This window comes from Odocoileus virginianus, chromosome 1, assembly GCF_023699985.2.
Source record: "Odocoileus virginianus isolate 20LAN1187 ecotype Illinois chromosome 1, Ovbor_1.2, whole genome shotgun sequence".
In the NCBI taxonomy this organism is placed as follows: Eukaryota; Metazoa; Chordata; class Mammalia; order Artiodactyla; family Cervidae; genus Odocoileus; species Odocoileus virginianus.
The window spans coordinates 88129656-88146384 of record NC_069674.1 but is presented as its reverse complement, the minus strand read 5'-3'; the positions used below and the strand labels follow the sequence as shown (position 1 = coordinate 88146384).

Here is a 16729-nt window from a genome sequence, read left to right as displayed (position 1 = left end):
GGACCAGGTAAGGCACTGGCTGCTCATCACTCCCGTCCCACATGCGGCTTGTACCACCAGACCAAACCACCCGCTGCATCTCCTTATTCTCACATTTTGACCCAGTTACTCCCTTAAATTTACTGTTGACTCATTCTCTTCTTCTCCATCTTGATTCATGCCATCATTTTTGGTAACTTTAGGAGCATGTGGATGAACTATTTCCTCTGCCTGTCAGCCCCTTCCTTACCTTCCGTCACCTGTTCCTCCGCCCCCTCCCAGCCAGTGATGCTGGTTGTATCAGCAGTAGCTCACAATACCTGAAGTCTTAAAACCAGTCACTTCCTTCTCCGGCTGCCACCTGCGTTCATTCAGTTTTCAGTCTCAGGTACTCATTTTGCAAGAATTCTTTAACTTCAATGAAACATCAAACCATTGACTTCACTTTTCACTCTCTTCCAACCTACATATGTCTCCTTTTCCCCCTTTAACCAGGCTTTTAATCCATGTTTCCTAGTTTAAATTATTCCCTTTTAAGTATTTTATCTTCTTTGCCTTTTTTTCTCTAGCATCTTCCCCTTGAAAAATGTAAACATTGGCTGAAAGCATTTAAAAACTTTTTTCATGCCAGCATCTGAGAAGCTAAATGTAATTGTAGATTAACAATTAGGAGAAATAAAACCACTTCACATTTGCGCTAAAATTTTTATACAGATATTGACAGGGAGGTCTGGTGTGCTGCAGCCCATGGGGTTACAAAGAGTTAGGACTTAGCGACTGAACAACAAAAACATACAGATATTTAACATTTCATACAGATACTTAAAACTTTCATACAGAATTGCCTGGCAATCTGACTGCACTTACATAGGAGTTTTACTTCCTCAAATAAAATCATAAACATCTTTATACTCTTTCTAAACTTTTCTAACTACTGCCCATTTCTCTGTTCCCCTTCATTGCAAAACTACTCAGGATGACTTTCTTAGTACTTAGCAATTCACATCCTGTCATTCACTTTTCAACTTAATGACACTGTAAGTTTTTTCCCATCACTCCCAAGAATCTATTCTTGTTAGAGTCACTAAAGACCATCATCTTGCCAAATCTGCTATTCCATCCTCTTGACATCCACTAGCGTTCTATGGCCAACATTCTCTCTTCCTCTGGTTTACTGATATTTGAGGCTTCTCTGTCTTGCCCTTACCTACCTCAGTGCTTAGCTCTTCTAAGATTCTCTTTCCTCTTAATACTTGCCTGGTGCGATCCTTGTGTTTGATTTCCTTGGTAGCTCTTCCAATTTCACAGTGTAAATACCATCTACACCATGGGGAGATGGTACCCCAGTCACCCCAGTCTTCCAAGGTAGCTTCTCCAGTCTTCCAAGGAGTAAGAGGACCCCCAAATCTTAGAACTTTTAGCACGACAACAAGGACAGTCCTGGGCAAACCAGGATGATTGTACACACTTTATCTGTGTGTCAATAACTCCCCCAATTATGCCTCTAGTCCACACACACCTCTCTTATGAACTTTGTTTTGTAATACACATTTCAAACTTAAATTTGACTAAGACAGAAATCTTGATTTTTGCCTTTGATTTTTTTCTTTTCCCATTATCCCCATCTCCATAGATGTCATCATAATGTACCAGTTCTTATGTCAAAAAGAAAGAAGAAAAGGGAAGGAAACCGGAAATCACTGATGATTCCTCCAGACTCTTCCTTTTCTGTCCTCCAGTCCAGCTGCCACCATGTGGTCCCAGACACCACCATCTCCCACCTGCAACATCACAGCAGTCTCCAACTTCCTGTGTAACTCTTAATTAATTGTTTCCAATCCATAACTAACCATGAAAGCTGGGATAATTCTGGTTTTAAACTAGAGAATTCTTCTGTAAAATATATACAAACACTCATTTCTTTTTAAAATGTTTAAATTGTTTCCTACTTCTTTGAGAATAGCAACCAAACATCTTCCAGGGCTTATAACAGTGCTTCTTTATCAACCTGTGGAGAGGAGAAGTTTGTTTTAGTTTATGCTTTTGTTTCTGTTCTATTTCAGCATGGACTGAGACAAGGTCCTACTGCCTGTGGTTGGAAGCAATCTGCAACGTGAGATGCACCATCCAAGTTCAAACTCACCTGAACTTTGAGTCTAGTGATCAAGGGCTGGAGTCTCTCCAATTTGAAGTTGTTGAAAAGGTTTTAAATTGTAAGTACTTTAGCCTATTTGCTCCCAGAAGTGGTTTAACCCTGACTATTACTAGTGACGGTCTACAAGTCCCTGCCTCTCTGACCTTAGCCCACACAAACCTATCCACTTGTCCCTGACACAGCAGGCGGCTGGCTTCCTTTCTGCCCTTCAGATGAACTATCAGGCCTGTGGACTCAGAAAATTCTTTGTCCAGTTCTCCACAATAAAGCTCATTGTTATCGTTCAGGTCTCAGCTCAGACACTGTCCTCAGAGAGGCTCTCCCAAAGGCCCCCTCTCAATCAGTGGTCTCCAATTATTCCCTGAATCATAATACAGCTTATTCCCTTTAGAGTATATTCTAGAATGTTAACATATTTTTAAATTTTTGTTTTTTAATGCATTGTAAATTTTGAAATTAACTGGATTAGTATAATAAGTAACCATCCTTTGCTTTGCAAATCTACCCTTTTTGATGAAACCAGAATTAATAAACAGGTGTGTATTATGTTTTTGGTAAAAACATATACAAACACACACACACCTTTTTTTTTAATGCACTCATTCTCTACATATTACTCTGTTGAATAATTTTTCACCTAAGAATATATTTTAGACATTTCTAAAGTCTAGAGACCAACACTTAACTGTTTTAAGAAACAGTTAAGCAAGTATATATGTAACTCAGGTAAGTAAAGGAAATGAGATTTTTGGTTATGTTTTTAATTTGCAAGGTTTGTTTCCGTTTGCTTTGCTATTTCTCTGTTCCCTTTCTTCACCTTCATCAATTCACCCTCCCCCTTGAGGATTCTTCTAAAAAATTCAGTGCCTGCCATTTTTTATAGTGTATGTTGTGTGTTGTTCTGATTGTTTCTCTGCATCTTGCTTTTCTCACTCAACGACTTGTTGTCATAATTACTCCAAGACAAATGGCATAGGTCTTACTAGTGATTTCTAATTGCTTCTCAATAGCCCATAGTGTGACTGTATCATAATTTTTTCTCAGTTGAAGGTCATTCATTCTTTCAGATTTTTGTCTCTTAAAAAAAAAAAAAGACAGTGAACATTCTCATATGTATATTTTTATACTGTGGTGTTTTTACTTCTGAAGAATGTTGTTGCTTCTAGGCTGTGGTTATTTACATTTTTAAAGGCACTGTTAAATTGTTCTCCACAATGATGGGGATTATTTATCATTCCAGTAGCACAGAATGTATCATTTCCTTTATACTGACCAGCAATAGGTTTATTGAAATTTAAAAATTTTTTCAGTTGGTGATGGTAAAGTGATAAATATTACATTGTTATTTTAAGTACAGGAAATTTGAGTTTACTCTTTTGTGAATTCGCTATTCATATCCTTGATGTAATTTTCTATTGAGTACCTTGTCCTTTTCTTTACAGTGTGTAAGGACTCTTCCTATATTATAGACGTTAAACACTCATCATCATTGTGCAGCAACCTTTTTTTCCCCCCTGCAATTCTTATTATCTGTCTGCTGACTTTGTTAGTGTAGTGAACGTTTGTCATGTCTGTGGCGGTTCTGAGATCTACTGACCACTCTTTCTGTATGTGGATAATTTTCTACTCATGCGATCTGTCTCCTAAACTAGAAAGCAGAAACTCACTTTCCCAGGTTCCCTTGCAGCTAGGGTACAAGAACATGCCCCTACCAAATTCACCTGCACATAACTCTAAGGTGGAAATGATGAAAGCAAGACAGTGAACGTGGCTTCAATGTCCTATGGAGGCAGCAGAGGGATCTTTTCAAAAGTAGTTCCTCAGTAGAGTTTGGGCATTTTCCCTTCCAAATCGATTTTCTGAACATGTTGGTTCCAACCAAGAACCCTAACTGATACTGATATCAGTGTGTGTACAAAAGTTATAATTTTAATGGCATATGCATCTAATTTATTTTTTCTGGGCTTCTGTAATGTTATAAAATTTCCCCTTAATCCCTATATTATATATGTAGCCTTGATGATTTTCTTCTATTTTTAAATTTTAAATTAATAGGGAACTACTAAATGTACATGTACACATATATTCATATTTTTGTTTATCTTTATGTGAATGTTTATGAACTGTTGTTATTTAGTGGCCAAGTCATGTCTGACTCTTTGTGACCCTATGGACTGTAGCCCACCAGGCTCTGCTGTCCATGTGATTCTCCAGGCAAGAATACTGAAGTGGGTTGCCATTTCCTTCTCCAGGGGATCTTCCCCACCCAGAGATTGAACCCATGTCTTCTGCTGAGTTACCAGGGAAGCCCAATTTATAAATAATATACTGTGTGGATGACAACAAACTGTGGAAAATTCTGAAAGAGATGGGAATACCAGGCAATCTGACCTGCCTCTTGAGAAATCTGTATGCAGGTCAGGAAGCAACAGTTAGAACTGGACATGGAACAACAGACTGGTTCCAAATAGGAAAAGGAGTACGTCAAGGCTGTATATTGTCACCCTGCTTATTTAACTTCTATGCAGAGTACATCATGAGAAACGCTGGGCTGGGTGAAGTACAAATTGGAATCAAGATTGCTGGGAGAAATATCAGTAATGTCAGATATGCAGATGACAGCATCCTTATGGCAGAAAGCAAAGAAGCACTAAAGAGCCTCTTGATGAAAGTGAAAGAGGAGAGTGAAAAAGTTGGCTTAAAACTCAACATTCAGAAAACTAAGGTCATGGCATCTGGTCCCATCACTTCATAGCAAATAAATGGGGAAACAGTGAGAGACTTTTTTTTGGGGGGGGGGGGCTCAAAAATCACTGCAGATGGTGACTGCAGCCATGAAATTAAAAGACCCTTGCTCCTTGGAAGAAACATTATAACCAACCTAGACAGCATATTAAAAAGCAGAGACATTACTTTGCCAACAAAGGTCCGTCTAGTCAAAGCTATGGTTTTTCCAGTAGTCGTGTGGATGTGACAGACTCTAAAGAAAGATGAGCTGAAGAATTGATGCTTTTGAACTGTGGTGTTGGAGAAGGCTCTTAAGAGTCCCTTGGACTGCAAGGAGATCAAACCAGTCCATCCTAGAGGAAATCAGTCCTGAATATTCATTGGAAGGACTGATGCTGTAGCTGAAACTCCAATACTTTGGCCACATGATGTGAAGAACTGACTCATTTGAAAAGACCCTGATGCTGGGAGAGTTTGAAGGCGGGAGGAGAAGGGGACGACAGAGGATTAGATGGTTGGATGGCATCACAGACTCAATGGACATGGGTCTGAGTAAACTTCGGGTGTTGGTGGACAGGGAGGCCTGGCGTGCTGCAGTCCATGGGATCCCAAAGAGCTGGACACAACTAAGCGACTGAACCGAACTTAAGCATTATATGGAAAAAGAGAGAAATCTCTGCTATCCACAAAATATTTTACAAAGATGGAAACTTTCTGTAATCTACACTAAATAAACACTAGCCCCACTTTAAAATATGACTAAAGCTGCTGAGAAACAATTTTTAATTTAATTTAGATTAATTTCCATTTAAATGTAAATAACACTTGTACCTCTGGCTACAGCCTTGAACAGCACATAACAGTGGACCCCTGGCATTTTACTGTATTAATTCTCCCACATATGAGTGGACCCAACTTAGTTTCCTCTGGTTAAACAGCTAATTGTCATCTCTATTTAATAAATAAGTCTTTCTTTTCCCACAGAGTAGCTAATGTTACCATATATGAAAGTTTCATATACACACATTTATTTTCTAGATTATCTATTTTTTATGGATACCATATTGATGTTGTTATAGCGACTTTATAGTCTGCTGTATAAAGCATATTTCACAGCTTCTGACTCTCCTATATCTAACTTTTCTTGGCTGTTTGAGGCATATATTCTTCCAAGTGGAGTTTTATATCATTGTATCCATTTCTAAAACCAACCTTGATGAAGTTCTATTTATTAGTGCCTCAAATTTATTAAATAATTTTGAATTGGCATCTGTACTACATTAATTCTTCCCATCAAAGATCACAGTGTATTTTTCCATAGTTTATATATTGTTTTATATCTTTTAGTAGTCTATGAATAAGATTCATAGATTTTTAAAATATATGTCCTTTGTTTTCTTTTTTGAAATTATCTATAAAAATATTATACTCTTTATTATAAATGAGTATCTTTCCATTTTCATTGCCATTTGCTTACAGATAATATAAACAAATGCTTTTGGTCTTAATATGTTTTGTTTTTATCTTAAATTCTCCATTGTTTTTCATTGAATCTGATTTTAACTAGAATCTGAGTTTCTAGATTAATATTGTCATTAGAAAAAATCTATTTTCTAATGTTTATACTAATATATTTTTAATTATCATTCCAAAGCAATAGCAGCAGTACAAATCTACATCCAATTTTTCATATTAACTGCAATGAGAATTTTCTAACTTCATGATTCGTTTAATTTTAGGTTTATTATTTTGTCATAGGTTCATTCTTTTGTCATACTTTATTCCTATTAATTAATATAATACTTTCATAAGATACTGGTATTACCGTATGACTTTTTAAATAGGTTGATGTAAGTCATTATACTGATGGACTTCTGGATATTACAACTATCTCTTATTTTACAAAGATCTCTCTATCTGTATTTACATAGGAGTTTGGGCTACATTTTTGTTTTTATATGCTAACTTCATAAGGTTTCATATTAAGAATTTTTTCCAGTGGATTGTAGTAACTTAAATAACATAGGAATTATCTGTTTTTTATGAAGATTTGATGTAATCCAGCTGTGAAAATCAATGGTCTTAGTGGCTTTTATTAATGGCAGATTTTTAACCTTCTCAATCACTTTGATTATTTTCAAAAATTTTTTACGATGATTTTAGAAATTTAAATTGTTAGAAAAGCATCAATGTCATCTATGTCTAAGGTTTTCAGATTTGTTGCACAGGACTATCTTCACACATACTTTTTTATTATTGTTTAATGACTATTTTAATCACACCTCTAATTAGATCTCATATCTCACCCCCATTCTTGCATATTTTTCTCCTTTCTATTCCCTTAACCAGGCTTCTTTTTCTTGCTTCTCAAATCTCACTTGACTTTCAGTATAATTCAATAATAGTAGAAAAGGGATCTCTTAACTCTGAATAGTTATAATGGTATGCCATTACAAAACATTTGTCACCGTGAATAATAAATTCCCTTGTTACCTTGAGTCTCCAAGTATAGCTCCCTCAGAAAGTCTATTCCCATTCAGAAATAAAAACTGAATCCCCTTGTTAGGGCCTGTCATGCAGAAGAGAAGAGAGATGAGGCACAAACCGTATTTAGTAAATGGGTGAGGCAGCTATTTGTTGGCAGCCATCAGGAGCAGAAGGAAGCAAAGAGAACAAGACAATTTTTGTGTGATTCGGAGCTGGTACGGTAACCCCTGTGTGCTGCAGACAGAGCTGACTCTCAAGACTATTTCTTAGGTTCTTCAGAAATCTCCATCTCTATGGAAGAGGTGGTTTGCTTACCAGTTTGGCTGGTTAGTACTCCTCCTGTAGTCACTGAGAATGCTTCAGGGTCTGGGCCTCTTCAGGAAATCTCCTTGAGATCACACTTCCCCTTCCGAGAGTCCCGAACCCACAGATGATCCCACGCAGACTCCTCCTCGTGCACGGCCCATGCATGGTGCGGGTTGGCTCACTCGGGGGTCTGTCTTGACTCGGGACTTCCAAGCACAAGAGCCCCTGCCTCCCCTCTCCTTAGGTTTCCCTAGTGGCTGGGTGCTAAAGAATCCACCTTCCAGTGCAGAAGATGCAGGTTTGATCCCTGGGTGGGGAAAAGCCCCTGGAGAAGGAAATTGCAACCCATTCCAGTGTTCATGCCTGGAGAATCCCATGGGGAAAAGAGCCCGGCAGGCTACAGTCCATGGGGTCACAAAGAGTCAGACACAACTTCACAACTAAACAACAGCCTCTCTCCTTGGCTTGTCTGTCAGCTGCCAGCTAGTTACTCATTTGTGACCTTTATATTTAACAAACTGAAGTCGAACCCTAGGCTCTTGTGTCTCCCCCAGTCTGCCATAGAGTTATATTAGATTCTCAATGTTCTCTTTAGATCTGAAATGAAGAACAAAGTAATCCCCACCCTTCTGCCTTTATACTCGGAATTTCACAGAACTGCTATTTCTGAATAATCACTTTACTAAATTATAATCATGGTCCAATCTCAGAAAAATGAACCTAACTTAAGCAGTTTTAAACAGAAAAAGATTAATTGGTACTTACCAAATTTTTGCAGGGCAGGAGAGCTCTAAGTGGGCCTGAAGCACTGACTCCCAGAGCACCATTTGCAGAAAGGACCCGTCAGGCCTTGGCCACTTCTGCCACCATCAGAATACTTCAGCTGATGCTATGCACCAGTTTCTATTGCAGTTCCTGAGGATACAATGGTAAACAAAATCAGACAATAAATTCCTGAAATAATCAAATTTTACTTTTAGGGATAAAGTGGAAGGGGAGACAGGGAGGAAGCAAGGTAAATATGTAAAATATACATTTATATTACATGCTGTTGATTGCCATGCAGATACCAGAGGCAGCCTGCAATTTTAAGCAGGTTTTACAATTGAAGCATTGTTGGTTTTCTTAAAAGACTGACACATACAAATATACCTGAACACTTTTTGAATAATCCTTGATATTTTCTGCTCTTGGGATAATACCCCAAGTTTCTCAGACAGTAAATGGGGAGTGAGTATTCAAATTCAGGCCTGGGTGTCTCCAAAGCACATGCTCTTTCCACAACTCATTATTTTTTAATAGTAAAATATAAATGGTTTCTAGATTGGCCACATCCCCATACTTTTATTAATGCACATGTAATTAAGAATTGACATATATACACTACCATGAGTAAAATAGATAGCTCATGGGAAGCTGCTTGTATGCACAGGGCGCTCAGCTTGGTCTCTGGGATGACCTAGAGGGGCGGGATGGGGGTGAGGTAGGATGGAGGTTGGGGTGGGAGGCGGGCTCAAGAGGGAGGGCGTGGAGGTGTACATATAACTGATTTGCTTAACTGTTCAGCAGAAGCATAACATTGTAAAGCAATTACACTCAATAAAAAGATTCATATTATTTAGAGAAATCATTGAATCTAAATAGATTAAAGCAAATGTCTTTGTGTCTTTCTAGTCATAAAGCCATTTCTGGAAAGTTCTGAATAGTGGCCTTAATGCCTAGTTATTGGTCAATCTGAAAACATGGTGCCTTGAGTTCTGCCTTGGAAGATGCTAAGCAGGATGGCTGCAGATGGCTGGTGAGGTGTGTCTGATGTTATCTGTACATTCTCCCAGAACAGCTCTAGTTCTGCCAATTTATATATTGAAATGCTCGGGAGTAATCACCATTCTTAACAGACTGGATCTTGTCCAGGCCCAGATTCTTGGACTTCTCTGAATCTCACATGATGGCCCCAGAATCAAATTCTATTAACTGCTAAGGACCACCCAGGAGGAACCCTTAAACTGGATGTAGACATCTCAAATTTCCCAGAGCTCTGTCAAGCTAAAGTGGGTCACCCAGACCACACAGAGGCAGGACAGGAGATCTAATGGAGTTTTGGTTTGGACTCAACTTCCGAAGAATGTGTGATGTCTTCTCCAGTCTTGAGAAAACAAGCCAGAAAAGCTAGAGCCTGTGCACTCGTGGAAACGGCTTGGATGCGGTATATCCTCCCACCACTCGGCTTCAGTAACACGCGTGCGTATCAGCTGTCCTCATCTGAGCATCACAGCTATGAATCCTCAACTGTGAATTTTCCTAAGAATCTTGTAAAAGCCATCTCTCCAGTCTAGCCTACCCAGTAGATTAAAGAAACCTTTAACTTTGTTTCCTCTCAGTTGTCTTTGTCAAATTCTTGGTAAATTCAGATTATTTTAATCAGTGTTTTTATATAAAATTAACTGGGCAATTATATATAGTGCATTATAATTTTTAGGTGACATTTGTTATATACATGCAAGATTGACACTAGTTGCCATTCAGTTTGTTTCTGTCCTTGAGTTTTGGGAACAACACAATCAGAAATATCTACAACATAAAGATATATATCTTTATGTGAATTGACAATAGTAAATTGGGATTTGATACTTTTTTTAAAGCCTGATCATGCTAGTACAGTAGTTTAAACTTACAACTGGTTGGGTATGTTTCTTTTACATGAGCAAAACTGGAAAGTGATGAATGAGCACACTGAACCATTCTCAAGCTGAGAATTTTTGACCTTGTGAGTATATATTACTACTGCCATGTTCTAAGCCTTTCTACTAACTCCCTTGAGCAACCCCAAATTGATACTGTTATTTAAAATAAATTTTTCTTGTGTAAAGAGATACTAGTATAGTTACACTGCAAGTCACCATATAATCTGATCTAAGCAGAGACATGCCTCTGAAAAACCCAGGATGCTGCTTTCCCTTCAACTATCCATCAACCCCATGACCGAGAAGGTAAGACAGTTCTATTTATGAGACTCCACTTTCCCCTAAAACCAAGAACAAGACGTTTCACCAGTTTATAAAATATTTAACATTTCATCTAAGATAGATAAATTGATGTGCGAATGATAGTTCTATGGAGAAGAAAGAAAAGTCTGCTAATTTGTCTATTTCTTGAACAAGGGGAGGGTCTAACCCAAGAGTCATTCGTCAACCACCATGTGGAATCACTTATGCCAGATGGGGCCATCAATTAAATTGGAAAGCACTGCACTGTACTTTCTAGATTGTAGGGGAAAAAATGCTTATATAAGTGAAAAAGAGGGAGCAGTAAGACTGTACCTGGTTGATCCAATCCCCTGAGCTCCTCCAATTCTATTACCATAGATTGTCTTTCATCACCTCCTGGATTTTAACCTATAAGTGCACTGCAATACTAGCATCCAGTTACACATCCCCGCCACTGGTGAGCAGACACATGAAGAAAACTCTCGAATTTAGTCATTTATGTGTCAGCAAGCAGGGAGCCCCACTTCCCTCACTGCCAGAAAACTTCCTTCTGCACCACTGGAGTAATGGCCAGACATTTACAAGCCACTCTCTTTGGCTGAAAATTTGGTTTTAAACCCTTAATGATGCATCTGCAACTACTGTTTGACTGAACTAATTTCAAATGCAGTCATGTTTCCAATAGTCCACGACAGTTTTAAAAGTTTGAAGAGACCAGGAGTTGGAGACAACCGCAGAGCAGATGTGTTTCACTGGGATTTGTTAACATCTTACTAAACTATGTTATGGAGACATTTCAGGAGGCAAGCATCAGCTCAAGCAACAACCCCTCTTTAAACACATAATCCCATGTCAAGTGATAAAATGAGCACACACACACGCCACCAACCTCCTAGTCCAATATGCATATGTATATATATATATATATATACACACACACATATATATACATACATATGTATAGTTGCAGAATCTGCCTGCAATGAAGCAGACCCAGGTTCGATCCCTGGGTTGGGAAGATCCCGTGGATAAGGGAATGGCACCCCACTCCAGTGTTCTTGCCTGGAGAATCCCATGGACAGGGAGGTCAGGTGGGCTACAGTCCCTGGGGTTGCAGAGTTGGACACAACTGAGTGACTGACACTTTCACTTATGTATGTGTTTTACTCATTACTCATGTACACACACACACATACACATATATATAGCGAGTAAAACACAGTCCTGTAAGTGCCACGACAGGTTCAGGTTATTAATTTTAAAGGAAATAAACTTGCTCATTTTAAAAAATGAAGTAACCATTGGGCATCTGTTATACACCAGACACTGCCTTAGGCTTTTGGGATTCATCAGTGACTAAGATATGCGAATTCAAGGAGCTTCTGTTTTGGGAGGAGGAGGTGAAGGTAGACTGAAATAAAAACAGTAAGTAAGTAAACTACAAATCTCCCTGGAAAGCAGTCAGCATGACGATAAGATAAATAGGAAGAACAGGAGAAGAGAGGTCCGGAGTCAGGGGCTGGGGAGGGTGTCAGGTCACAGAAGGTGAGCGGTCAGTGGGCCAGCGGACAAGGTGATGTCTGAACAAACAATCGAAAGACGTGAGGGGATTAGCAATTCTTTTTTAATAATAAATTATGAAAGCCTAAAAAATAAATCTGATAAATTATACAACAATCTGATAAGCAGAGCTGAAAACTAAAGTTGTCAGAGAGCAGGAATGATGGTAAAGATACACTTTCTCAGTTACTTCTCACTATGCCTCTTCTTCCCCTGTGGCTCAGCTGGTAAAGAATCCGCCTGCAATGCTGGAGACCTGGGTTCGATCCCTGGGTTGGGACGATCCCCTGGAGAAGGGAAAGGCTACCCACTCCAGTATTCTGGCCTGGAGAGTTCACTGGACTGTATAGTCCATAGGGTCGCAAAGAGTCGGATACGACTGAGCGACTTTCACTTCATTTTCATGCCTCTTACTGCTGCTTTTCCATAAGTCACATCTTCCTCATTTCCTGCTTTGCTCTTTTCTCTCCCTGACAAATTCATGTGCTTCCTCTCTCTTTATACAGGTATTTTTAAAATTTATGAATAATTAGTGGTGCTTCCAAGAATACATTAATATTTTCCCAGGAAACCAACATGACCACTTACCTCATTCTTGCTAGAAATATCTTTTTTCTTTATTCAGGTGGTGATCATCAGAATCATATATTAATAGTAAACTCTATGCCTCATTTAATTACTTTAATTTTGTTCCTGAAACCTTGCCCTAAAAGTGAAAAGTCATAAATTGAAAGCAAAGTTCCTTAATTTTAAAGAGAAATTACAAGATATATCATTCCAATTCAAAATACTCAAAAAAATTTTTATAGACTGGAATATATATATGTATCTCAAGTGAACAATGAAAACAAGTTTATATAACCAGGGTGAATAAACACAAACAGCAGTGTGAAGGTAAAACAAAAGTTTGAACACCGGTTGTGATGAAGTTTACTTTACTCACTGAGGCAGGCAGAGCTTCAGGGATGGCGGGTGGTGCTTATCTTCAGACAGGAATCTGACATCACAATTGGATGTACTGGACACATTAGTTTCCTAGGGCTGCCATAACAAACTAGCACAAGCTGGGTGGTTTGAAACAACAGACATTAATTCTCTCATAGTTCTGTAAGCCAAAGTTCGAAAATCAAGTCCAAAAGTCTTGGCAAGCTTTCTGGAGTCTCCAGGGGAGTATCTGTCCCAGGCCTCTCTCTTAGCTTCTGGAGATTCCCTGTAATCCTTGGCATTCCTTGGCTTGTAGATGCATCATTTTAGTCTCTGTCTCCGTCTTCCCATGGTCTTCACCCTCTGTGTCCAAATTCCCCTCTTCTTAGGAAGACATCAGTCGTTTGATGAGCATCCATCCTCCATTATGATTTTATTGTAAGTTGATTACATCTACAAAGACCCTACTCCAAATAAGCTCCTATTCACAGGTACCAGAGTTCAAACCTTGACCTGTCTTTTTGGTGGCACAATTAAACCTTGGAAAATAATTTTTCTTAAGACTGTGACAAAAATAAAGGCTAAACCTAAAAACAATGGAACATGTGGAGACACATGGAAATATGTACAGAAGAGACTAAAGATTCAAAAGATGCTACATCTTCTCCCCTGGCATACTAACACAAAGCAACAATGTTTTGTTTAATCCAAACATAGTGCTCAATTTGAATTTGTTGCAAAAGATATTAGAAATGATTGTGTTAACTAAGTGGCAATTCTGTCTCTTTCTGGAAATGTACTATTGATTTAGTATATAGTTTTCAGTATATTTGGGAATGAAAAAAATTTCAAGAAAGTGCTGTTTTGAGAAAAGTGAGCTGTTAAGGTGACTGGTTAATCATACTGTTATAACGTGAAGTAAATCTGTATCTTCAGAGTCAGGAGCAACCCACCTGTAATCTAGACTCACCGTATATTCTCATAATAATGTACTGAAAGCAGTATTTCCAATGTATGCTACTTAGTAGGCACTTAAAATGCTTATATACCCATCCCTATAGTGTATCATTTCTTCATAAAATGGAGGAAGGAAAAAAAAAAAGCTTGTTGCAATGTGGAGGTTGCAGTTTCATTTTTCTGATTAAGTAATTTGCACACTGTTACATATTGAATTATGTTCCCTCAAAAGTATATGTTGAGGTTCTAACTCCCAGTATGGTCTCATTTGGGAAGGGTCTTTGGAGATGTAATCAAGTCAAGATGAAGTCATTAGGCCCTAATCCAATATGAATGGTGTTCTCATAAAAGGAGCAATGTGCGTAGAGTCAGACACCATGTGAAGGTAAAAGCAGAACACCATGTACAGATGAAGGCTGAGATCAGGGTGAGGCATCTATAAAGAAAGAATATAAAAATTACTAGAAATCCACCAGAATCTGGGAGAGAGACGTGGAAGAGATTGTCTCTTACAGTCTCAACTGCTCATAGGGAAGACAGTAAGATGAAAGTATATCTCATAAGGAAGATGTAATATACAGTTGGATGAGACCTCTGGAAAAGTTTATTAAGCTGACAAAAACCCCTTCTTTCTTCTTTCTCAAAAACCTGTTGTCCTGTCCTGAGGTCTAGCAGCCATTTGGGCTGCTAGTAGGCTAAGCAATTTATCCCAGGATCCCTGACACTCATGTGCTACTGAACTCAGGGACTGCCTAGCTCTACACTTTGATTAACAAATGTATAACCATATATATTTAAATCACACAAGTCTGTCACTAGAAACCAAATGCAATTCTTCACTGATAGAAAAATCTATCTGAGGATCTATCCATCCTTGGTTTCCAAGCTTCCAGTTAGCTTACTCTGAACTTGTCACACTTTACAATGCAGAGTAGTACGCCAACATTCCTCATTTTTTGTTACTGAAATAAACATTTGACCATGAGAATATTATTGCACATTTCAAGGAACATAATTCTAATAAAACCACAATATTTTTTCTTTTTTAAAAAATATTCTTCTTTTGAGGATTATTCTTATTTTATCAGGAAACAACTTCAGAGATAAAGAAAATTCCTCCTCAAAAATCCTTGAAGTTGCTTTTTTTATTTACCATATTAGTAATCATTTTTCAGTGCCACAAAATGAGTAAGACCTAGCTTTTTGGTGTGAGCTTAAGAGAATTTTAAATTTTGTGGGCAGCCAAAAATATATGAAGATGGCAGTGGTTATTCACTGAGACCTCTTCGAATAGCTTTAATAGCAGAGGAGCGGAAGAAGTGGAAATCAAGAAAGGAAGAACTTGAGGGATTCTTAAAAGTATATTAGGGCTTTTTGCAACCCAAGTAATGTCTAAAGCATAATTCTAAGAGGAATACTGGTAGGTGTGATATGGAAAACACTTAAAAAATATACCACAGAACCACTTACCTGAGGACCTACCAGGTAGGTCTGTTTTATTCATGTCATGTAAGAGATAAATAGAAGCCATTTTTTGCTTTAATGATCCTTCTTTCCTTTCTTTGAAGAAAAACTAGAGAAAAAAAGAGAAACAGACTATCATCTGAATTCCTTATAAACTGAAGCTACAGCATTGCCTAAAATTAAGCTTATGTAATCTTCAACATCATAAAGGTAAAAGTATGTGGTCAAATGCTTAAAACAAAAAAAAAAGAAAATGAGGTTTTAAGAGATTTCCCCATGCTTTCCTAGTTAAAATGCTTATTATAAACCCATGCCTAGTTCCCATCAATTTCCCCCTTAAAATTGTATTATTTCACTTAAGAAATCTTAGCCTAATTCCGTTACTTGGCATTGTTGCTTTGAGGGTCTCATCTTCCATGTGAAGAAACAAGTCCATTGTAACCAAGGCCCTGGGAAGCTTTGGATGGTTTGTTTTTTCTTTTTGGCTACAGCATCTAGGCTCCACAAGACTGTCTTAGTCAAGGGCCCAAGTAAAAATATTTTTAATTGATTATCATTATAGAAAATTCAACCAATGAAGACTTTTAGGATAAGTCTTCCCGGGCTTGTAAATCACTCATTAACAATCTTAAGCAACAACAGACTTCATTTAAGAAATAATACTGTAGTTCTTAGCCAGAGGAACATGTTTCCTCCTAGTTGCAGATTTTCAGTTTAGGACTTCTGACTCTTATACTGTTATAGGTACTACTGCTTCCCTTTGAACCATCATTCTCTCACCTTCTTATTTTCATAGCCATTATCCTTCCAAATCCCGTTTCTGAATGACATCATTATTGAGTTCTTTGACACTTAACCTTGATGCTGAAGTGTAACATCTTAAGTATGTTGCATCTTGGAGTATAATGAGATGTCATGTTCATGATCTTATTTCTGAGGAAGTAGGTGAGGTAGGAAGGATCATAAATAGAGTCTGACACTGAGGAGCAGAACAGCTATTTATAACTCAGTATCACATAGTGATACTAAGTGACAGAGCGAAGACTAGCATCGTCTTCAACTTCCTCGTCCAGTTCTTCCATTCACTCTGCATTTCCATGCTCACTTTTGAAATGGGTACTTTTGCTCCATCAACTAGGAAGGTGATTGAAGTGACTCATGGGAGAGAGAATTCTCTCCCAGT

The 16729-nt window shown here is 38.1% G+C and overlaps 1 long non-coding RNA gene across 1 annotated transcript; it reads left to right on the top strand.

Annotated features, from left to right (window-relative positions):
• The first annotated feature begins 1702 nt into the window (after positions 1-1702).
• On the top strand, positions 1703-10072 carry LOC139036045 (uncharacterized). Its single transcript, XR_011488743.1, has 4 exons — positions 1703-1792; positions 2043-2192; positions 8433-8583; positions 9329-10072. It is a non-coding gene; the product is annotated as an uncharacterized lncRNA (long non-coding RNA).
• Positions 10073-16729: the final 6657 nt, after the last annotated feature.